Source organism: Pleurodeles waltl, chromosome 2_2 (genome assembly GCF_031143425.1).
Source record: "Pleurodeles waltl isolate 20211129_DDA chromosome 2_2, aPleWal1.hap1.20221129, whole genome shotgun sequence".
Lineage (NCBI taxonomy): Eukaryota > Metazoa > Chordata > Amphibia > Caudata > Salamandridae > Pleurodeles > Pleurodeles waltl.
This window is the reverse complement of record NC_090439.1, coordinates 777,892,685-777,916,664: the sequence shown is the minus strand read 5'-3', so window position 1 is coordinate 777,916,664 and position 23,980 is coordinate 777,892,685.

Below are 23,980 nucleotides of genomic sequence, written 5' to 3'. Positions count from 1 at the left end.
TCCGTGGTGATCCTCGCTCCTATTTCGTCGTAATTTTCTCCAGTTCCTGCTGCTTTTGATTGAGATTTTCCTTTTTTTTTTCTTTTTTCCCTTTTTTCATTCTTTGTTTTTCCTCTTTTTCAGGAGTTCCTGTGTAGAGGTTTTTCCCGCATTTTTGGGGTTTTTTCCTCTGGGACTCCTTCTGGAGGGTAGGGTCTGCTTAGGCGTTTCCTGTCAAGCAGCATCGTGGCTACTAGAAAGGGTCGCCCTTATCTAGGTCAGTCCAGAACCAGCAGAAGACCGGGTGCTCTTTCAAGTTCTTCAGGCAAAGGTGAGAAGCATTATGCAGACCGTGACAAACACATCCTTGCAACGCTCTGCAAACCAGGACGCAAGATACTTTGTTCAGCGGGCCTAACTAGGTCCCAGTAGCCAGCCCACACTCCATCATGGTAGGCCTGAACTTGTGACTTTTATCCCGGTTCGGTACAACTAGATTTCCACAGTTGGTGCTTGGTACCTTTTGGCACTGCTTTTACTAAAAAATAAACCTTAAACATGCATATACCTTGTTTTGGTCTTGTTTTATTTATTAAGCGTAACTCTATTTTTCTAACTAGGTGTGGGATCCTTTTTGTGTGGTGCTTTTCACTTTATTGCTGTTTGAAGTGATGCACAAATACAACATCTCTAAGTTAACCCTGAGTGCTCTATGCTAAGTTACCAGAAGGTTGAGCACAGGTTAATACAGGGTTGGCTTGTAACTTCACCGTGAGAAGAATTGTGGTCGGTGTTTGAGGAGGGTATTTACCGCCAATTCTATTTCTTACATAATGCCTGTTTCATTTTCATCATGTGTGCAAAATACATGCAGAGGCATAGAACAAGGTTGTTGAGAGAGCTGTTTGTACTCACCAAGCGAACATTCCTTTTGTGGGTGGTGTGACATGGTATGCGGTATTGTGCTGATATAGAGAATCATTGAAATATGTGTAGACCCAAACAAATGGGCACAGCAGTGAGTAGTGCTTAGGCCAACATCAAGCTGCATGTGCATATTTATGGTGTGCTGCATCTTCCATGGCTCATTGCTACACATGCCACGTGTATATAGTCCAGAGCACCAGCTACATCAGGAAATGCATTATGCATAAAAGTGGACTTAGCAATGTTTACTGTTTGATATTCAGGTGGAAAGATGATGTACTGTGGCACTGACACAGAAGGGCAACTATAACCAGCTTTAACACCTTTGAAAATATCAGCTGTGGCATGGCATGTACCACCCACCTGACTCTAAAATCTTCCTGCAGCACAAAAACGTAGCACTGTCATCATGTTGATGAAGGGTGGGATGGCTGCATGGATCCCGATATTGGTATAAAATGCATTCCATGGTTTATCCAACAGTCTGTGGATAGCGTCCAGGTCCAGATGATAGGCTATATATTTTTTTTTACTGGATATTTTCAATGGATTCAGGGATCTTCTGATCAAATTGGTCCACAGCCTGTGCCAATGGTGTGCCAAGTGCATATGTTGCTAGTTTAACTGCATAACCAATAAATCCTGCTGAAGATTGGCATGAAGCAGAGCCTGTGCTTCATCCATGATGAGGTTTGTCATTGTGTCTGACACAGTGGTGGCATGCATTTGTATAATGGCTAGGTTGAATGATTTGTTTCACCTGCATGCATTATGATCCATGTGCTATAGTCCCTGTCATTGTGTTGGAATGGGATAATGTGTTGTGGGAGTTGTTTTAAATGTTTTTTAAAAACAGTGGCTTATCAACCTTTTTTACCACACTCGATTTACAATGAATAGTGCTCGTTTGGTTAGATTTTCTTATTAAAATTTAATTTGGAGGGATTTGTTATAATTTACCACTTGTGAAAAATATTGTTGCAATTTAGGCATTTTCAACTGCAGAGATTAATAGCAATTCAATTTGCCACACTCTGTACCTCCAAGTGTGGAGTTACTGGATGCAGTATCTCTCGGTACAAAATATCCAGGTTCTGAGTTACAGCAAGCAGCATGTGTGAGCCTAAAGGCACTGGTAAACTTGTAATTGTATGGAGAGGATTTATTGTAGAAAAACATGTCATAAATCCTACACAACTCAAAATGAAGGTTTACATTGTGCCCTATTCCTTTGCAGTTTCCATACCTACATCTTCAGATTACCCTGAAATAAACCAGCATAACTGAGTTATAAGGCTTACACAGGTGAAAAGGCCCAGGCATAGAAATCCATTCCGATGTTGGAGTTTGCATAATTCGGGCACTTCACGCTCTGCGGAATAGCGCAGAATTTCCAAATTCCACAATTCGTCACAGAGCAGAATTCACTCACATGCGCAAAATTGGCTTTTGACATTCTCTTGCGAGAGCCACAATACTCCCTGGCCGCTAATGAGCACAGGCTTGAACAGACCCCCTTGCAAGTGCGAATGCACCTGGAGTAGATGTTCTCCTCCAGATACATCTAAATGCAGTTGAAGTGGGTGTTGAGTGGATTTTCTTCTCCAATGGACCCTTTAAATTGTTTTTTAGCTTGAGAAGCCTGTTTCTTTTTTTTCCAAACATGAAGGAAGTACCCCAGAGACTCCAACTTCGTGTTCCTGTCCAGCAGGCCGCTCCCCATGCTATGTCCATCTCCTGGTCACTTTTCACTAGAATTCCAAGGTGGAATGATCACTCCCTTTGTCTCCTGGATCTACCTTTGGATTTAAGGACTTTGTTTTTGTGAAATCACACAGTTAAAAATATTGAATAAGGGTGTTGTTTGTTTGCTTGGGCATGCACCACTATTTCTTTGTACTTTTATTTTATTTTACAATTGTTATAGTGGTGGGTGGCCTGAAGTTTAAGGATGGGCTGAGTTATTTATTTGGCATTGCATTGATTTTTCATCCTTTGTAAAGGAAAATTGTTGTACAGCTCAGTACCTTCTCTTCATGTTTGTAACATTTGCAATATTATTTGACTATGTGACCTAGATATCCAAAGGGACATCTAGCCAGTAGGCCCAGTATTAGTAGTCATCAGTGCATGAAATAAATGTTTCAGTGATATATATTTCTAAAACTTCATTTAGAGAAGGGATTGCATTGGGTTAAATTACACATTTTGGCTATTTTTTGCATTTCTTTTTTTGTGTGCAAAAAGTGTATATGTTGTGGGGTAGTATTTGATCACATTAGAGGATGTGTGTGCTGTTTTTATCAGTATTTTTATAGCTGAGTTAATTTTCATCTTTTGCATTGTTGAATTAATGTTAGTGTTTTCTTCCGTATTACCACCATGCCTCCTAATGGCCAGTGTGTGTGTGTGTGTGTGTGTGTGTGTGTGTGTCATCGTCCACCATTTGTCCTTGTTCTCCATGCTGTGTGGCCAGTGGCCACTTTGTGTAGTTTATGTCCATAGACTTGCATGTGTTCTTTGTTCCCAATGCCTCCTTGTTTGATCATGTGGCTGGTGGCCATTTTCTGCAACCAGACATTGTGTGGTTGCCATAGGCTTGCATATGATCTTCTTTGTTCTCCTTGCTCCTGTTTGTTGTTTGACTATGTGGCGGGCAGCCATTTTGTGCATGCAGCCAGTGTTCCTTTGCCATAGGCTTACATGTGATCTTTCTTTGTTCCTCATGCCTCCTTGTTGTTGCTGTTTGACCATGTGGCTGGCAGCCATTATGTGCATGGTGCCAGCGTTCCTTTGCTATAGGCTTGCATGTGTTCTTTCTTTGTTTGCCATGCCTCCTTGCTCCTTATTGTTGTTGTTTGACCATGTGGCTGGTGGCCATTTTGTCCATCCAGCCAATGTCCCCTTGCCACAGGCTTGCATGTGTTCTTTGTTTGCCATGCCTCCTTGTGCCTTCTTTTGGTTTGACCATGTGGCTGGAAGCCATTTTGTGCATGCAGCCAGTGTTCCATTGCAATAGGCTTGCAAGTGTGCTTTCTTTGTTTCCCATGCCTCCTTACTTCTTGTTGTTTGACAAGGTGGCTGGCATCCATTTTGTCCATCCAGCGAGTGTCCCTTTGCCATAGGCTTGTATGTGTTCTTTGTTTGCCGTGCCTCCTTGCTCCTTCTTGTTGTTTGACGATGTGGCTGGCAGCCATGTTCTCTATCAAGCCAGTGTTCCTTTGCCATAGGCTTGCATTTGTTCTTTCTTTGTTCCCCGTGCCTCCTTTCTCCTTATTGTTGTTTGACCATGTGACTAGCAGCCATCCTGAGCATACAGCTAGTGTTCCTTTGCCATAGACTTGCACATATTCTTTCTTTGCCATACCTCCTTGCTCCTTCTTGTTGTCTGACCATGTGGCTTGCAGCCATTTTGTGCATCCAGCCATTGTTCCTTTGCAGTAGGTTTGCACGTATTCTTTCTTTGTTCCCCATGCCTCCCTGCTCCTTGTTGTTGTTGTTTGACCATGTAGCAGACAGCCATTTTGTCCATCCAGCCAGTGTTCCTTTGCCAAAGGCTTGCATGTGTTCTTTCTTTGCCATGCCTCCTTGCTCCTTCTTGTTGTCTGACCATGTGGCTTGCAGTCATTTTGTGCATCCAACCATTGTTCCTTTGCAGTAGGTTTGCATGTATTCTTTCTTTGCTCCCCATGCCTCCCTGCTCCTTGTTGTTGTTGTTTGACCATGTAGCAGACGGCCATTTTGTCCATCCAGCCAGTGTTCCTTTGCCAAAGGCTTGCATGTGTTCTTTCTTTGCCATGCCTCCTTGCTCCTTCTTGTTGTCTGACCATGTGGCTTGCAGTCATTTTGTGCACCCAACCATTGTTCCTTTGCAGTAGGTTTGCATGTATTCTTTCTTTGTTCCCCATGCCTCCCTGATCCTTGTTGTTTTTGTTTGACCATGTGTGCATCCAGCTAGCGTGTCTGTACCATAGACTTACATATAAACATTAATTGCTGATGATTTATTTATTTTGTTTCTCTTTTTTTTCTATTTTCATTTCTTATTTCTTATTCTATTGTTTTGTAATTCAGCTGTTTATTTCATTTTTATTTTACTTTAATTTAATTTTTTTATCTAATTAAATTTTTTTATCGTAGTTTTTAATTTTATTTTTTAATTTTATTTTTTTAATTGCTTGTTTTTTACATTTGTATTTGTTTAAAAAAACGTTTTACTTTTTTTAATTTTATTTAATTCTGCATTTTGCCTTGATACATCCATCCACATCTATTCCTCCATCCATCCACCAAAGACGCACAGCCGCAGTACTACATTTGGTTTCTTTAGCTGTATAATAATTCCATTTCCACCTGGATACCCTGGCTGCAGATCACTGCAGACAAATCAGCAGCATAATTCATTTTTTAATGATTATCCAATTTCCCCTTGAACACCTTGCCACCGTAGGTTGTTTAAAGGATTATTCCATTTACCCAGGCACCCCTCTCCGACTACCCCAGGAGTCCCCTTTAAAACAGATGGAGATAAAGCAAAGAGCTATAAGTGCTGCCTGATTTGAAATTAAATTTTATGGTGTGGTGGTCATGGTTTGACTTTAAAATGTTTGATTACATTGATATTTGTTACATAGGTAACCAACCACACTAAGATTGCATTTGTCTGTACTATTTCACCCTGCAACAATGCCACATTTCACTAACTACATGTTTTTCTTGCTTGGTTGCTTTTAAGTGCACAAGAGAAGAAACCTCACATCACCCGCAGTACTGCCAAAGAGAAGGCTTTACAGTTACGTTGGTCCTCCAAACTTTTCCACTTGTGCATCTTAGTGCCACTGCCAACTTGAAGCTTAAGATGACCCCAAAGAAAGTTGCTCCCCAGAAAGTGGCCAGTGAAAAGAAGCAGCTTTCCACCAGTGGGTTGCCAACCACAACCTTTTTCGGGAAACGAATGCCTGCCACACCAGCCTGTGGGGAGGAACCTGGACTCCTGCATCAACAGTCCCACCCCAAACCTAAGCCCAAGACCATGTCTGTTAATGAGACAGCCACTGCAATTATGGCAACGCTGACGAGCAGTGACTGTGAATTGGATTTGTCCCTTTTGTAAAGTAGTACCCCAACATTTCAGGAAACAGAGCAAAGTGGACAGCAGCCAGCAACAGTAGATCTTTCTGAAGTTGGAGCAGAACAGGAGGTCAAGCTTCCTGCCGAGCAAGAACCTCCTCTTTGAGAATCAATGTATCTCAGATCTCTAGCAAGAAAAAGGAAGAATACTACTCCACCATCTCCTCCAAACACCACTTTTGATGACGAGTATAGGGACATGGAGTAGACACCGGCAGTGTCCGGGAGGCTTTAGGAGAGGCAATAGAAAAGAAAAGTTCTAGAAAGCCTTAGATACATGGAAGGGGATGAGAATGAGGAGGATGATGACGACAAGCCAGTCATTGTGCAAGCTGGCACGAAGAAATTCATCATTACTATCGAACCTGCTCCAAGGGATGTGGCACAGGCAGTACCGCCAGTTCCCTTATGCGTAAGGCACCAGCATAGACCTGCACCAACCCATACCTCAGTATAAGTATGCACCTCAGAGAGGCAATCGACACACCCACCTACCTCCAGTTCTTCTTCAGACATTGGCATAGCCCAAAAAGAAGGTACTCCTCCCCAGTTTGGGACTTTTTTACGATTAGCAAATAGGAGGAGAACATTGCAATATGCTCCATTTGCCATGCAAGTGTTTATTGAGGTAAGCCTGGTTCACATTATGGTACCTGAGGCCAGACAACCCATATGAAAAAAAATCACATAATCAAGTTGGAGCAGCACCTTAAAAGAATTGCTGAACATGGTTATGGTAGTGAAGGTGAGGAGAGCCAGGAAACATCAGTTACAACTGGTCAAAGCTATCTGCCCGAAATGGAAGGTTCCAAGTCAGACCTATTTTTTCAGAGTTGCTGTTCCAGCCCTGCATCACGATGTGCTGCAATTGGTTGAACAAGCTTTGCAGCAAGCTATCCACCTGACGACAGACATGCGGACTAGTTGTCAGGCGATGGATTACATGTGCATCACTACACACTGGATCTCTTTTTTAGGGGTAAAGCAAAAGCTATCTACAAGTCTTAGCCCTGAAGAAAGCCTTAAGAGCGTACAGCGGCATGCAACGGTAGCCATATTCGCCATGGAGAAATCACACACAGCTGCAAACATCTCAAAGGAATTTAATAGCAAGGTGTCTGAATGACTACGACCCAGAGGGCTCTGAATTGGATTTGTTGTCATGGCAGTAACATAGTCAAGGCCATGGCAGGCGGTGGCTATTTGAGGGTCCTGCATTTGGTGCACTGCATCAAGCTGGTTGTGCAAGACTTTCTCAAAAATAAGGGGTAGTCAGGAACATACTGAACAACTGTAGAAGAATCTCCACTAGTTTCAGGCATTCTTTTAAAGCCCGGAACCAGTTGCGGATTATTTAGCTTACCAGTTAAAGCACTGATATAGGTGGTGCCAATATGTTGGAACGCCACCTATTATATGTTGTAAAATCTGTTTGAGCTGTACAGACAGATCAATGACTATGTCATTCTAAGAGAAGGGGATGCAATTGGGAAAGCTATGACCATAAATGGGGACAAATGGGGCCTAGTCAAATGCTTGATGGAGATGCTGTTCCCTTTTGAGGTTTTCACGTGGGATGTTAGCAAGGAGGACAGTACGATGGGCCAAGCTATCCCGTTGTTGCGTTTGCTACAGGGCCAGCTAAAGAAGGTGTCTGAAAGGTTCGCACTCAGGGGTGTGAATGAAAACCCCTTGGTTGAGAGCCTAAGCTATCGCTTGGCTTGTGATGCAAAGCTGCAAAATGATATTATATTGGAGTACATCTGTGCCACCCTACTTGATCCACGCTACAAAACATTCTTACCACTTACATTCCTTTTTTCAAAGATGTTTCTAAATACAACAGGTAGATTGTTGAGCACGTTGTAGAACTGGAAGAAGAACGGCTGAAACTTTGAGTCCCACTCTGCAGTTCTGGGGTGCTGCCTTCAACTTCCAGAGAGGGCAGTCTTTTCGCACAGTAGCCAACACCAGCAACAAGAACACCCGCAACAACAGCATGAGAAGAATCAGACCCAACGTCTGCATTGGCTTGGTTTAAACTGGCAGGTCTTCAGTCCAATGAGAGTCGAAGGCAAAAGAGGTTGAGCATGTGGCAGCACCAATGACACTTCGGATGATGTTCAAGGAGTATCTGGATGACCCAAAAGAGGTGTATGTGGATCAAAAACCATTGGTGTATTGGTATGGGAAGATGCTCCAATGGCCAGAGCTCAGCAGGCTGGCAATAAAGTACGTGGCTTGTCCTGTAGCCAGCATGTCTGCTGAATGTTTGTTCTGTGCAGCTGGTGCAGTTGTTACAGCGAGAAGGGCCAGTCTCTTGCCTCAAAATATGGATAGTTTAGCCATGATTAAAATGAACCAGCATTTTTTACCACTTGGTTACACTTTTCCTAAAACACCACAGGAGAAGGAAGAGGAGAAGAGGATAATTGGTCAGAATCAAGTGTTTTTGCTGACCAACTTCTGGGTGAACCACCTGAGTTTGAGGACATATTCCACTTCCCAGACTGAGTATGCCAGTGCCACCATAGAACTTTTACATTATTTCTCGTTGAGCTTCTTTATTTCTTTGCCAAAAATCTGCTCATGGAATATTATGTTTGTGTCGGATATATGCTGCCTCACCATTTTTCAGTCACATATTATATGGCCGGATTGGAGTCGGACCCGTGTGCAGAGAAGAAGCCCCCACATTCCCTTCAAGGCATTGGAGATGATGCCTGCCTCCCTCACATGCCATTGTCTATCCTTTTTTTTTACATCACCAACAGGGCTGCCCCAAAAGACAGCCAATGCCAAATTCCAATGTGTTGCTATTTGCTACCAATGGAGGAGATAATAGTTTGTTCAACCATATGCTTGGATTGGAAGAGGTAACTGCTAATTACTGCACCAATGAGTGGTGAAGTGATTGTGAGTGATGATGGATGATGTATGTAGTGGCTGGCAGTGAGGAAGGGAGTTCAACACATTTGTAAACTTGAATATGATGATTTGCAATATAAATATTTAGGGGGTGATGGGTGATAATTGTTCCTGAATGTGATTGGTCCTTCAAACTTCGTGAATTTTACCTACAGGGTCCACCCCTTTATTTGGGTTCCTCAGACCAGACCAGTCACTGTAGTAACCAAACCCAAATCTACACAAAATACCACAATTCTGTTTCTCTATTTGTTCTTCAACATCAGTGCACTTGTCTACACATCTCTACCTTGCTCGGTTTGGAACTGGGATGGAGTTCCTGAGAATCAGGAGGAGGAGGATGGAAAGACTCAGGGGGGTGACTACCTCAACAGCTAGAAAGAGAAAGTTATCAACTTCAAAGACATCCATAATGATGACAAAGACTCCGAGGCCTAGTACTCACTGTGGACTGGGGAGAGGAGCGTTGATTTGGCAATACTAAGTGTGTGTGTTTGCTGCATTGCTAGCTCAAATGTGAAACTATTCTTTATGTTCTTGCTCTGTCTCTGAGTTTTCTTGGTACACTCCTGAATCCTCATGAGGCTTACCTTGCTTCCAATCCTTTTGTCATTCTCCTTTACTCTATAATACAGTTAGTGCTTTTTTTCTGCTAATCCTCCAAGAACAAAACTTGGTGAAAGCTCAAGACTACAGCTTAGCTACCAGACAGGTTCAGCCAGGCACCCAAAAGTGAGAGACACTCCAAGAAGAATGAAGATACACTGCCCAATTAGGCATTATGGTATAATTTTTCTTTTAACAATCATATTTTTTAGAACTAGGTGGGTTAACTTCAATTCCCCGTAGTTTGAATTTTTCAAACCTAGAAGACATAACATTTAGAGATATACTATCTTGGTTCTCTCTGGCGTAGAAGTGCTGTTTGCAATGCATTTAACTGGACTGTGTCATACTTATCCCTTCATCGTTTCCTTCCACAACAGATTGATGATGTTGTGCCGATTGGTACAACAATGAATATTGTCATGGTTTCTTTGGTGTAGTGTTAGTTTTTGTCACACCTTTCCTCAAATCCCCTTTCCATCCATTCATCAAGGCCCCTAACCCTCTTCCCCTAGGCTGTGTGAGTTATTTAGTTGTGACTTAATGTTACACCATAAATGGATCAAACATTTGCTGGGGCTGAGGTCGTGAAAGCAACACTGCATGACCTTCTGTTACCTGAGCAATATTCCACACTGGCCCCATCAGCATCACCCTTAAGGCCTGTTGTGTTGTGTGTTGCATAAACGCTTGACCTTGTCCAACCACTCTTGACTCTGAGACCACTTCCCCTGAATCCATGATTTCCTTTCCTAAGTTTAGTTTTCAAATATTAGCTCCCCACCATTGCTCAGAAGAAGTTGATATTGTTAGTTTTTATTAAAATATCAGGTCTTCCTTGTTGTGTCTCAAAAACTGTCATTGTGGTAGTCTGGTATTAGTCTTCCTAAAGTTATGACCCACTAACTCTCTGTTTTCTTTCAATCTAGTTGACAGTGATTGATAACCTTTGATTAGACCTGCAGTTCCTATGGGTGGGAGTGGCACCTTTTGTCATCCCTGTTAGCATGCTAGCTTGCTACTACTACCTATCACCCTCTTATAATTCCATTGTGTTAAAAACCCTGCAGTGAGAAGACTACGCCGCTTTATCTATTCAGGTAAGAGAAGAATTATGGATTGAATTTAACTTGCTTAGTTATTAATTAACTCCTACTGAAGAAGATGTTGTCTTACTTGTCTATGTGTATCTATGTTTTTGTAGGGAAAATAGGCAATGGCAATAATCACTTAGTGGTCAATATAGTTGCAAAGGACAATAGAGCAAGGGTATAACTAAATGACATACACTTTGTTCAGCAGATTTAAAAAACAGGCTACACTAAAAGACAGCGGTTAAACAAATACAAAAACCCACCTTTCCACCCACAACAGGCCCAACCCTCTCCCCAAATAAATAGCCCCGTCCCCAAAAAGTCCAACGAAAAGTCTGAAATTTAAAGTTCTTGAAAAAAGAACATCCCAAATCCCTTCCCACCCTCTCCACCCTCAAGTGTCCTTCCCACCAAAACAAAAAAAGTTAAAAAAGAGTCAGAAGAGGGCATTCTCAACATGGGCCCAGTGATTGTCGAGGGTTGCCTCCAAGTGTGCCACCCATCAGTCCAGGCACGCAAGGTGTTGCAGCATGTGGTTTTGGAAGATGCGGTCCCAGCGTGAGGGGGGCAGCAGTGGTAGAACAGGGACAGGCCTGATGCCAACTGGCAGCTGTGATGGTGGTGCCACTGGGAGGCCAGAGGTGCTGGCGGCTGGCTGGAGGAGCTAAGGCCAGTGGCCATGTTGGCTGCTGCCTCCTCCTGAAAGGCCACCAGCCACTGATATTCATTCTGGATGCCCACCAGCCTCTACTGCCATAGCCAGACTGCTATTTCCTGGCGAGTTGGCTGAGGTCTACCAAGAGTACCTACAAAAAGTAAGAAAAAGGAAAATGACAAATTATAAATGGCGCTCTGTGCAAACAATTTTTCAAAAAGTACAGTGGCATAGTAGCAGTAATTTGCAGGTCCCCTAAGGCTGTTGGAATTTGATGTGGCTGATTATGTCCCAGGGGTATTTTTTCACCCACACATGCCTCATTGTAGCTAACATATGACAAAAGGGTACAAGTTGAACTGGCATGAATCTGTTATGTAAGCCATGAAATATTAATCAATTATACATAAATGTAGTGCATGCTAAAGGGGATTTTTCAATTTGTTTTTGGATGGCTGGGACAGAATTTTGGAAAGGATAAAGGACAGAAGTACTAGGAGATGACAGAGCGGTCAATGGGCGGCAAGGGGAACACACATTTTAAGTTTGCAATGCATTGACAACTTTATTAATGCTGCATTAACTGAAGCAGATACACATTGCACAGAAAAATCTGTTGTACTGCTGTACTGAACCATGCTGCAGTTAAGTTATAGTAGCATTGGTGACCAATGGGGAGGGAGGTAGGATGATGGGTGGGAGGATACATATCTGTCTTTCTTTGAAATACCTGGCTTTGAACCAATGCTTTGATAACCTTGCAAACCAAGAGAAGTAGGTGAACAGCAGACACATCCCTGTAAACAACAGCTTCCTTATTTCTTGATCCAAGCAATTATACATTCATCTTATCATTTATCTGTGCTATTCACCCTTTGATACACAGCATTTAAGCTTTACACTCTCTCGTCCAGTCTTTCACTATTCTAATCCAGCCATCCATATTTATCCACCTGCCCACACATACACTCACCTATCCAGTATCCACCCTTTCAAACACCCTGCTTTCACTCATCCATCCATTTACCCACATATTGTTTATTAGCTCCCACACCTTCCAAGCATCAGCTTTTACCTATCCACCCTTAACCCACTGAAGCATCCTATCACCCCTTTCATCATTCCTTCTACCCACCCATACATCTCTTATCACTCACCTATGCATCTTTTCCTTTCACTCACACTTCCATTCACTCATATACCATTTCACCCATTCTTTCTTTTAGCCATCCATCTTTCGTTTCCATTAAGCCATCATTTGTAGCGTGTGTTCAGCATGAGCTTCTGTTTGCTGATTTGCAGAGAGAAGAGGCCATTAGGAACTCAATCCCTGCTGCACCTGCTAAACCAGATGCTTCACAAGCAAAGCCCTTGCAGTGAGTATATTAGTAAATGTCAATGAGCAAGAGCAATATGACTTACCAGTGCCCGTCCCTGCTGCCACCGGTTCTCCCCCTCCACCAGCTGCTATATCCAGCACACTGGTGCAGCTGGAAAAAACATTACTCATTTTAGTTCCAACAAATTACAACCACAATTGATCTTCACAGTCTTATCTTCTTCTATCATTCACTTTAGGAACTTTGTTGGTGTTGGACCTGGCCCTTTTTACAGGGTCATCCCCAAACATTTTGCCTTCCTCCTTCTATTTGTTATGGCCCTTTTTGCTGATGTTAGGACTCTGGGCACTATACCACTGCTGATCAGTGCTAAAATGCATGTGCTCTCCCTTCTAAACGTGGTATGATCGGCTTACACCCGATTAGCACATTTAATTTACCTGTAAGTCCCTTGTATAGTGGTATCTCTATACCCTGTAAATTAAATGCTACTAGTGGGCCTGCAACGCTGCTTGCACCACCCACAGAAGTAGCCTCTCAAACCTGTGTCAGGCATGCTAGCGCGGGGCCTGCATGCGCAGTTTACTGCCACAGGGACCTGACATCTAAATGTACTTGTCAGGCCTGGAACTCCCCTTTTACTTCATATAAGTCACCCCTAAGGTAGGTCCTAGCTAGCCCTTTGGGCAGGGTGCTATGTAGGTAGAAGGCAGGACATGTGCCTAGTTTTGTGGCCTTTCCTGGAAGTGACAAACAGCCTATTTGGTTTCTCACTGCTGTGAGTACTGCTTTGCTCATAGGATTGCATTGAAAAATGCCCTGCCTTATATCTAGGGGGTATTGTCTGATCTCTGAGGGGTAGCGTAGGTATGGTTGTAATGGTAGTGAGAAATGCTTCTTACTGGTGTAGGTAAATTTCTTATTACCATTATAGAAATGCCACTACTAGAAAGTGAGCATTTCTCTGTGCTTATGATTCTGGTGTTTTGAAGCCTGACTCCAATCCATGTCTGGGGCAGAGTGACAGCTGGACTTGTGCATACTTTTCAGACAGGCTTACACAGGGAGAGTGTAGGTGTCACAGAGGTGCATCTGCATATTGAATGGTCTTCCAGGACTGAGAGAAGGAGAGCCAAGGTACACCTGCATTTGTAAAGGTTGTGCCCTGGACTCAAACAAAGGGCTAGTTTATCCCCACTGATGTCTGGAGCCTGTGCTGGAGGAGAGAGGGGACACTCCGATACCCCATTGGAACTGGTTGGAACTCCCTCCACCTTTTTTGTAAAACATATGGCAGAGACTGAGTATATGTATAGGTGATTTTTCTCCATCTGAAGAGCACTTTTGGAACTGGGACAGAACATCTCTCAAAAGGACTGGTGGACGGCGCCAAAGGATTCATCTGGACTGCTCTTCTGTTTGTTTCCCTGCTGCTTAGTATCTGCTGGGTGGTACAAAGGACTCATCTGGATTGCTTTTCTGCTTATTGCCCTGCCAGCTGATCCCTGACTTGGGATCCCCTGGGCATTCCTGGACTGCCAGGAGGAACCGCCCCTACCTGCCTTCTGCCTGTGGCCTGCCTGACCCTGTGTGCCCCAGTGTGCCATAGGAAACCTACTACGTAAAGAGTACTAGTGCGACTCATGGTTGTATTATTTTTAGCGTGCAAAGGAGCGCTTTACTCTTGTTGAAATTAGTGCAAGGGGAGCACTGTTCTGGGGTTATCTGCCCACAGCATGTGAGGAGTGCTGTTTCATTTCCTGTGGAGCACAAGTTAGGAGTCGGGGGACTGCGCGGTCTAGCGCGCTCCCTAATGTGTCCCGGGAGCACAAGCCATTGCTGACTCAGAAGGCCAACCACCTCCGTGACCTGTGCTAGAATGACGGCGACGCCAGCCACAGACATCCCTGTGTGCACACTCAGGGGCATATTTATACTCTGTTTGCGCTGAATGTGCGTCAAAAATTTTGACGCACAATCGGCGCAAACCCTGCCCCATATTTATACTTTGACGTCCGACCCCGCGGGCGTCAAAATTCCACCATGTGCGTCATTTTTTGGAAGGGGGAACCAGCCTTGCGTTAATTATATGCAAGGTAGGTGTTCCCTTCCAAAAAATGACTTTAAGGCCTGTGCCCCATATTTATTCTCTGACATCATTTTGATGCACAGGAGGGGGTGGGCCTTAAAAAACGACGCACAGCCTGATGGGCGCAGTTTTTTAACACCTGGGTCAGGGCAGGCGTTAAGGGACCTGTGGGCTCGGAAGGAGCCCAGAGGTGCACTCCCCTGCCCCCCGGGACACTCCCTGCCACCCTTGCCCACCCCAGGAGGACACCCAAGGATGGAGGGACCCATCCCAGGGAAGGAAAGGTAAGTTTGGGTAAGTATTTTTTTCAGAATTTTTTTGTGGCATAGGGGGGCCTGATTTGGGCCCCCCTACATGCCACTATGCCCAATGACCATGCCCAGGGGACATAAGTCCCCTGGGCATGGTCATTGGGCAAGGGGGCATGACTCCTGTCTTTGCTAAGACAGGAGTCATGTCAATGGAGGTTGAGCGTCAAAAAAAATGGCGCAAATCCGGTTTGAGGCCTGATTTTTGCCTCAGACCTGACTTGCCCCATTTTCCCATACGCCGGCGCTGCCTGGTGTGAGTCATTTTTTTTGACGCACACTAGTCCGCAGCGCTGGCTAACATCATTCCATAAATAAGGCGCCCGCATGGTGCGTTGGAATGGCGTTAGCCGGCGGTAAAAAAAATTCCGCACAACTGCGTTGCCGCAGTTGTGCGTCAAAAAGTATAAATATGGGCCTCAGTGCCTTCCTGGAAAATAAGTTAGTGCGAACAGAGCCCTCCTCTGCATGGAGTGAGCGGCCTCTGAAGCTGGTGTGCTGTGAGGGGCACTCGCTCCCCGTGTGCCATGCCGCAGTCATTGGAGGGAGCCCCAGTGAGGTCCCTCGTCCCGAGACTGCAGCGCTAAGGAGAAGACACTGGTTACCCATCCCACTGTATCTCCCCAGGTACCTGTGGGGCTGGGCATACCGATGTTTGTGTGTGGGTTTGTCTTCCATCCCCCTCTTAATTTAGTTGCCTGTCCAGGGGGGGCATCACTAACTTTGCCCGCAGGGCAGGAGGGAAACCCTTGATGGAGGCCCTGTCCCTACCAAGCCTCTATAGTAGGCATGCAGGAGCATCACATTCCCGGTAGTATAAGGGGACCACCTAGGACTTAGGTGTTCTCCAGAGTCAATGGGATGTCATACGAAGTGTACACTACAGGGGGTTACTGATGATAGCGGTGCCATGGTAATGTTCTTCCGATATGTGCCTATATTTTGGTAATCTTATGATCTATGCCACATATGAATGTGTCATTTAATGTGCATTTCTTTTTCTTTAGTGTTAATGACAACCTGAATACTGCTTGTGTTGCAGAATACCAGTAGCCTATAGGTTTACCTGACTACTGCTTACTTTTGCAGAGTACTAGTAACTATGTGATGTTCTGACAATCTCTTGTGTAGCAGGGTATTACTGTATTTTATGCAATACAGGTTATTTTTATATAACTTGGTGTGCTGTTTCCTTTGTGGTATATTTATTGCATCACATGTGTTGTGCAATCTCTTTACACATTGCCTCCGGTTTAGGCCTGACTACTTGTGACAAGCTACCAAGGGGGAGAGCAGGGGTTATCCTGGGTGTGTGACCCCCTTGGCCCTGACAACGGTGGGTGGGTTCTGCCTGGTTCTGCCTGGCTTAGGTGCATACCCTAGCCAACCAGAAACCCCATTTCTAAAAGTTGGTTGTTGGAAAAGCTAGGTAGACAAATTAACTGCAAATGTTTCATAATGGAGGGTCAGAGCTAAGTCATTGAAGCGTAATAAAGGGGTGGAATACTTTGGTCAATCCAAGAGAATCTATGGTGAGGTGTTGGTTGGCAAATGAAATGGGCATGAGCAAGGCAAAGAAGACCTTCACAAACATGTGAAGAAAACCTGACTTCGGCATGCAATCTTGTTAGTCCTAAAAATCTTTCCTCTTAATATTAAGTACCAGTCCACAAGATAAATAAGGGGAGATGGGAAAGCTAAGCTTAGTGACAAAGTGTCAGGGGTTCTGTGGCACACTCTTACCTGTAGAAGCAGAGCATGATGTTGTGGAGATGATAGGGAGCTGCTGTCGAGACGGGCCACTCACCTGAAAAGCAGGATGTCTGCAGGGGCGATGAATGCCCCCGACCTCCTGGAACACCTCTGCACTTTCTGGTAGACACAGAACCCCGGCAGGTGTCCCAGAAGGAATGGGGGAGTGGAAGAGGAAGAGACAAAACACTGCCACGTCTTGCCGGTCCAGCCAGGCACCCTGTATCTTCGAGGGGGGCAGGTTATTGTTAGTGCACTCAACTTCCTTGAAACTGAAACTCTCTTCATGATATGGGCACGGGAGCGGTAGAAGAACACCGGGATGCTCCAGCACTTTTTTGGATAATAATAACTGTTGGCACAATTACTAACACTGCATTACTAATAACCCAAACTGAGTACCATAACAATAAGTACTGCAACACTAGGGCTGGCTTCACAGAGATTCACTGCTGCACACTACAATTAGAACTGTGGTTGCACTTATCATGCACAAGAAAGACAAAGAAAGATAAACAAGGGCATTAATTATATCACATATAACTTTCCTGCATGCATAGGTTTAAACTAAAAGGAACAAAAACAATCCAAGAAATACAACACGCTGGGTTCAAACAGTTAGGGTGGCCCAGTTTGGTTTGGTTTCACTGTGTGTGTGATAAACCCTTCAAAAAGAAAATTCCTCAAACCTGAAACACAGGCATGAATGACACAATTTAAATCCAACAGTTATGTTATTAGAGAAAGAAAAGTCACATAAATGCTCTTTTAAAATTGCACTGTCACTTTTTGTAGTACTTGAGCTCAAGCAGATTTCCTGAAGCACTTTTAGGCAAGTAACTACAATAATAATGTAGAATGTTCAGAAATGCATTTGTCTCTTCAAGATAAGCACTCTGCCAAAATACGAGGTCTGAAATACACCAGCTGTTCTAGGAAAGCACAGCGCCCAAAGAACAAACTCCCTGGAGAAGACTAGTCACTTAGCTGCAGTCTTTTCTGGAGTGCTTGAGGAATGCCTGGTGTCAGCTGGTACAGGAATGAAGTAAATAATTGCCTCAAAAGTCCTGCATACGAGGATGACAGCAGGGGCTGGACTGCCAAGTCAGATGCTGAGATCAGGAAGCAAAACAAAAACAGGGAGGCATGCTTCTCTCTGCTATTTATAGCCAGTCAGGAAAGCAGTTGAGTTTTCAAATGTGGATGACTCACCACACCCAATTAGAAGCACATGTCTACACCTGCCCACATTAGCAAACAAGCATTGGTAAAACAAGCATTGATAAATCCAATTGTGTAACACAGCACATTATGTTTACTTAGAAACATGAAGGTTTAACCAAGAACAGTGATATGATTAAACCCTAATCCCTGGGGATGCTGACAGATAACTCAGAAGGCACCTTGGGGATTCCTGACAGCTGCCTCCTAGCTCCCTACCTGTTGTTTAGGGCTTTTAATTAATTCCAGAAGATTAGGTTAGGTTCCAGGAGGAGGGCCTTCCAGGATGATGTCCTCACAGCAGTTATTTTGGTTGTTCGACCTTAAATAAAAGGAAATTATTGCAGGCTGCCCTCTATGAACCCCTTCAATCTTCTGACCAATCCCCCTCCCTTAAACCCTAATAATCTGTTCCTGCGAATGACTGGAATGCTGCCTTATAGGCAGTGGAAGTCTTGGTTTAATCATCACTGTTAGACCTGGCAGTTATTGGCGTGGTTTCCCTGTACTTTTTGCTTATGACCTCCTGTTTTTGGAGACTGTGCTGCAATTCTTTTTTGGTTGGTTTTGATACTCTGGGCACATCATCACTGCTAACCAGGGCTAAAGTGCAAGTGCTCTCTGTCTAAATTATATTGGTGATTGATTATCCATGATTGGCAAATGTGATTTACTAGTGCATCCCTAGTAAAATGCACTAGAAGTGCCCAAGGCTTGTAAATCAAATGCTACTTGTGGGCCTGCAGCACTGATTGTGCCACCCACATGAGTAGCCCTGTAACCATGTCCCAGATATACCACTGCAGTGTCTATGTGTACAGTTTTAAACTCCCAATTCGACCTGGCAAGTGCACCCAACTGCCATGCACCAACTTTCCCTTTAACTACATATAATTCACTCCTAAGGTAGGGCCTAGGTAGCCCAGTGGCCAGGGTGCAGTGTATTTAAAAGGTAGGGCATGTACTGATGTGTTCTACGTGTCCTGATAACGAAATACTGCCAAATTCGGTCTCTCTCATAGGTTAACATGGGGACTGCCTTTAAATTTCTTTTAAGTGCATTTTCCCATTGGAAGCAGATAGAAATTTAGAGTTTGGGGTCTCTGATCTCAGAAGTTAAAAATACATCTTTTGGTAGAGTTAGTTTTTAGATTGTCTGTTTGCATATACCACTTATAGAATTGTGCATTTTCTTGCTTAATCATTCAGTGCCTCAGCCCAGTGCAGTCTGGATCAGACTGACAGTTGGGCTGTTGTGAATTCCCCCTAGACAGTGACAGCAATGGGAGCTAGGGTGTAGCCTGCATATCCTGATGAGTCTCCTGGGCTAGAGTTGGGGGGAGCTGACGCTTTCACGTAATAGAGCTGTTTCTGTCCTCACATAATGCCGTCTCCACCCCTCTGGTGTGTGTCAGGGACCAGGCCTTGGCAAGGCAGGATTTTGTGAAGAACAGAGACTTTCCTATGAAGTTTGCCTATTTCAAAGGCAGAACTGGTTATAAGTAGTGGACCCAAAATCCCAGATTTTCAGATTACTTCTGGATTAAGAAGAACCTCTGCCAAGGAGAAGAGCCTGATGCTTGAGGAGGACCTGCCACTCTGCCTGTCGCTTTGCTGTGCTGGCCTCCTGCTGATACTTCTGCCTTCAGAGGGAAAGGACTGAACTTTGCTTTCTGAAATCCTGCTTGTGAAGTTTCTCCAGGGCCTTGGACTGACCTTGCCTCCTGTTAAGTAGTCTCAGGGACATCAAAGACTTAACCCACCAGCACTTGTGTACTCCTGCTGAGGACCCTGACTTGCCAAGTAGTGCCAATTCCAGTTCTTGGGTCCTTGGAAGTGAGTTCAGGCAAAAAAAAAAGCCAAGAAGTTCCAGGTACACTGCACGACTCCACGATGCTGCCTGCAACCCAAAGCTGTGGTCCACGCTGGAGTGTGACGATCCCGACCAACACCGCCGCATCCTTGCCGAAGTACCGCGACTCAGTGGCTTCAAAGTGCTGTGTCACAGACGCCAGTGGCATCCGACTCCACCACGGTGCCAGCAGCCCCGTGGCGTGACTGCGACCCTGTGAGGTCACCCAATGAGTCGACCCAATGGATTCATCGACCCCGCCGGATCATCATGGACTGACGCCTCGCTTCAAATCCAGCGATGTCTCTCCTCCCTGACTCCGTGCACCAGCTTGTTCCTTCATTACCAATGGTACTGTCTGCCTTGGAGGGAGGTTCAAGAAGATTGTTGGTATCTAAAACGTGATAAACAAACAGAAAAATAAAGACATGTTCTGACCCTTCTTTTTATTCTACACATATATATAAGAGTTAGTGCATTTTACAATAGCCATTGTATCAGATACTCATCATCCAGGATCCTACTTTTCTTGTTTTCATGAAGTTGATTCACTTCGATACCACACCAGTATCTGTTTATACAGTCACACAAGTCTCAAAGAATTAGTATCTGAAAGCAAGTCTCTGTTAATACAGGGTGGTATTTGAAAACAAGTCTTTTGGTTAAATAGGCTAATAAAGGTTAGTTACATGACTCTTCAGTTTGGATTCTGATCCATGGGTTAGAAGTAAACCTTAGTTATTGAAATTCCCCAAAATACTTACTCGCAAATCTTTTGCTTGAGCATCACAGAAATCAGAAGATCTACACTGTCCGCTGTGCAGGGCTATTGATCTGAGTTAGCCTAGTTTATTGCCCTTGATGCGGGCTGGAGATTGAGACTGTACTGGTGGTGGCACAGGCACCCTCATCTCCTCCTGGAGCTGCTGCCGAGGTTGCCCTCTTCTTTCCTTGGGTGTTGATGTTAGAAATAACGAAGATTAAAAAAAACGTTTAGTGGTATAGTTAATTTCCACAAAAATATTTTGACAAGCAGAGGCAAACACAGTAATGTTGTACTTTTGTAAATCAGATTGCCTAGTATGATGGACTCAACTCAAATTGACCTATTACTTGTACTTTCCTAATTCCTACCCCTAAGCCGTACTCCAAATTTCCTAAACTACGGGCCATATCTACAAACTTTTGATGGAGAGCGGTGCCATAAGCCTCTTTCAGTGCTACCCTGTGTCAAAAGATATGGCACATTTCTATCCTTTTCCTCTGCCTCAGAGCGAAATGGGCTGCCATGAGCCAATGCAGGCACCCCTCCACCAGTCTATAAGGGTGCCTGCATTGAGGGGTTGATTGTTTTTATTTTTGTGCAGGAAGGGACACCATCCTGCAAAAAAAACAATAAGAGGAGTTTTTCTTTTTCTGTGTGTGATGCAGATTTGAGAGAACATAGAAAAGGGAAAAAACAAGGAGAAATAAATGTATTTCTCCTTATTGCATCTCTCTTATGCCTCCCCTGGCTAGGTGTAGGCTTTTAAAGCTGGGAATGTGTCAAATGCCATGGGTGTTACGTGGGAACACCCACCGTAACACCCGTGACACGCCTCCCTGTCGCAGGGTTTGTCAATGCAGCGACTTGCATTACTTTGACTCAGTCCACATTTACAAGGCCATTAAGAGCCAAACTGGGTAGCTTTGCGTGGGCTTGTAAATATGACCATGCAGTATGCGCCGCCGGACCATCACTAAACGTGACTTCCAGGGGTGCAAAGGGCCTTGTATATAAATATGGCCCTTAATTTACAGCTAGGTACTAATATCAATGCATTCATATTACAACCAATGATCTTTTCTTCTCTCAACCACCTTTGATGGGGGAGACTCAGCCTTTATTTTTTATCAATACATAGATGCATACATACTATGATGATATTATTCTTCACATCACCAAGAGACTGTGATTGGGAGGGACTGCATAAGCTATGTAAAGAAAGACACAGAGAAGGGTATGCTAACTCACTGATATTATGTATTAATACTACCACTATCTTATTCTTGGTGACAAGAAGAGTCTATGTCTGCATGGCTTCTTAAATAATCAGCCCAAATGCGCACCCACGTGTACAATTAGGAAGTGGTGACTCATCTTGCTAGCTCAAACTGGATCAAATAATAACTAAACATAACCTTAACTTACTTCCGAGAGTCAGTACTGCTAATAAAAAAAAATAGCATTGTGAAACACAGACAACAAATAACTATTACTCACCTCACCCCTACACCTCAATGGCCAGCAGGTCGAGCAGGTTCTGTTCACGACCGATGATGCCCGCCCAATGGTGCGTCAACTGCTGCTCGGTGCTCTGGACCACAGTGTGCTGACAAAACAACCAGCGCACCCTCCCCAGTCGACGCTCATGAAGCGTATGACCGCTCTCAGGCCTTCCGCCTGTTGCTAGTATGGAGGGAAGGTGGGGATGCTTAAAAAAGACTAGTGCTAGCACCTCCACTTCGGTGAAAATGGGGTGGAGCTGCACCCTGTGGAAAAAAGAAAGCGAAAGAAATAGTAGGAAGGAAGACAGAAAAAAATATAAATAGGGAAAAACAAAAAAAACAAAAGTATTCAAAAGGCACAAAAACACAAAAAAAATTAAATACACAAGCACAAAGACACACACTGAGGAAATAAAGAGAAATGAGGGGTGGATACTTTAGAAAAGGGTGAGATGGTAAAGGTTAAGAGTGGATTAAAAAGTTATGCCAAGCATCATGCACAGAGACAGAGAAAACAAAATGGCCAGGCCCATGCGAACTGCCTGGTGCAGTATGTGTGATATTTACAACGCAAGAACGCAAATCGGGCTCCAAAAGGTGAAAAACGCAGCATGAAAGAGTGCACCGAGCAACTCTGCCGGTGGAAGAATTCTGTGGACTTTGCAGCTGGAATTCCGCGTAGTGAGATTCCGTGAGATTCATCCACCCCTAGCTTACCTTCTCTTTACTATTATTTCAGTCAGCTGCTTTGTATTGCATTGAACACCAGCAGAGTTCTTTACTCAGTTCTACCATTTGCAATTTAACTCCTTAAGTGCTAGTGATGGCCAGGGGCCATACAGCACCACGGTTGGCGTGTGCTTCTGATGGTCCCCTGCCATCCTAGCACCCACCCATGGGGGAAGCGATGGCGTTTCACTGATTGGAACGTACCCTTAGACACCCCTGGCAGGAAGTGCTTCCGCTGCCACCCCCAACCCCCACCTGCGTCATCTAATGATGTCCCCACGCACCGCACACCAACACCATTAGAGGTTGACCCCGTCCTGGTCTCCAGGGGTGGAGGTGAGGGGGCTGTTATTTTGAACAAAGAGACACCAGGGGAAAGGAAAGGGTTTTGCCCACTAGACACCAGGGATTTAAAAAAAAACTTTCTGTGAGGGGAGTGGCCTCGTGGGAAAGGGTCGCTCCACTTTGGGGGGAACATTCATCCTTGGAAGCAGATTGGCCTATTTATGTTAGGTCCATCTGCCCTGAAGGGGCCAGAAAACACTAGGCACCAGGGATTATTTTGTGTATGTTTGTTTTTTTGTTTGGAGGGCGGCCCCTTGGGAAAGGGTCGTTTCCCTTTGGAGGCATTCATTTTGGCCATTTCTGCCCCCATTGGGGGAAGATCATCCTACTGATGTTAGGCCAGTCTGCTCCCAAGGGGGGCAGAAACCACTAGACACCAGGGATATTTTGTGTATGTTTGTTTTCTGTTTGAGGGTGGCCCCTTGGGCAAGGGCCAGTCCCCTTTAGGGGGAATTATTTTGGCAGTTTCTGCTTCTCTTGGGGGCAGATTGGCCTATTTATTTTAGGCCCATATGCCCTCAAGGGAGGCAGAAACCACTAGGCACCAAGGATTATTTTTTGTATGTTTGTTTTTTGTTTGGGGATGGCCTCCTGGGCAAAGGCCACTCCCTGTTGGGGGTATTCTGAACTCCATTTAGGGCATATTGGCCTCTTTATGTTAGGCCCATCTGGCCACAAGGGGAGCAGAAACCACTAGGCACCAGGGATTATTTTTTGTATGTCTGTTTTTTTTATTTGGGGGTGGCCCCTTGGGCAA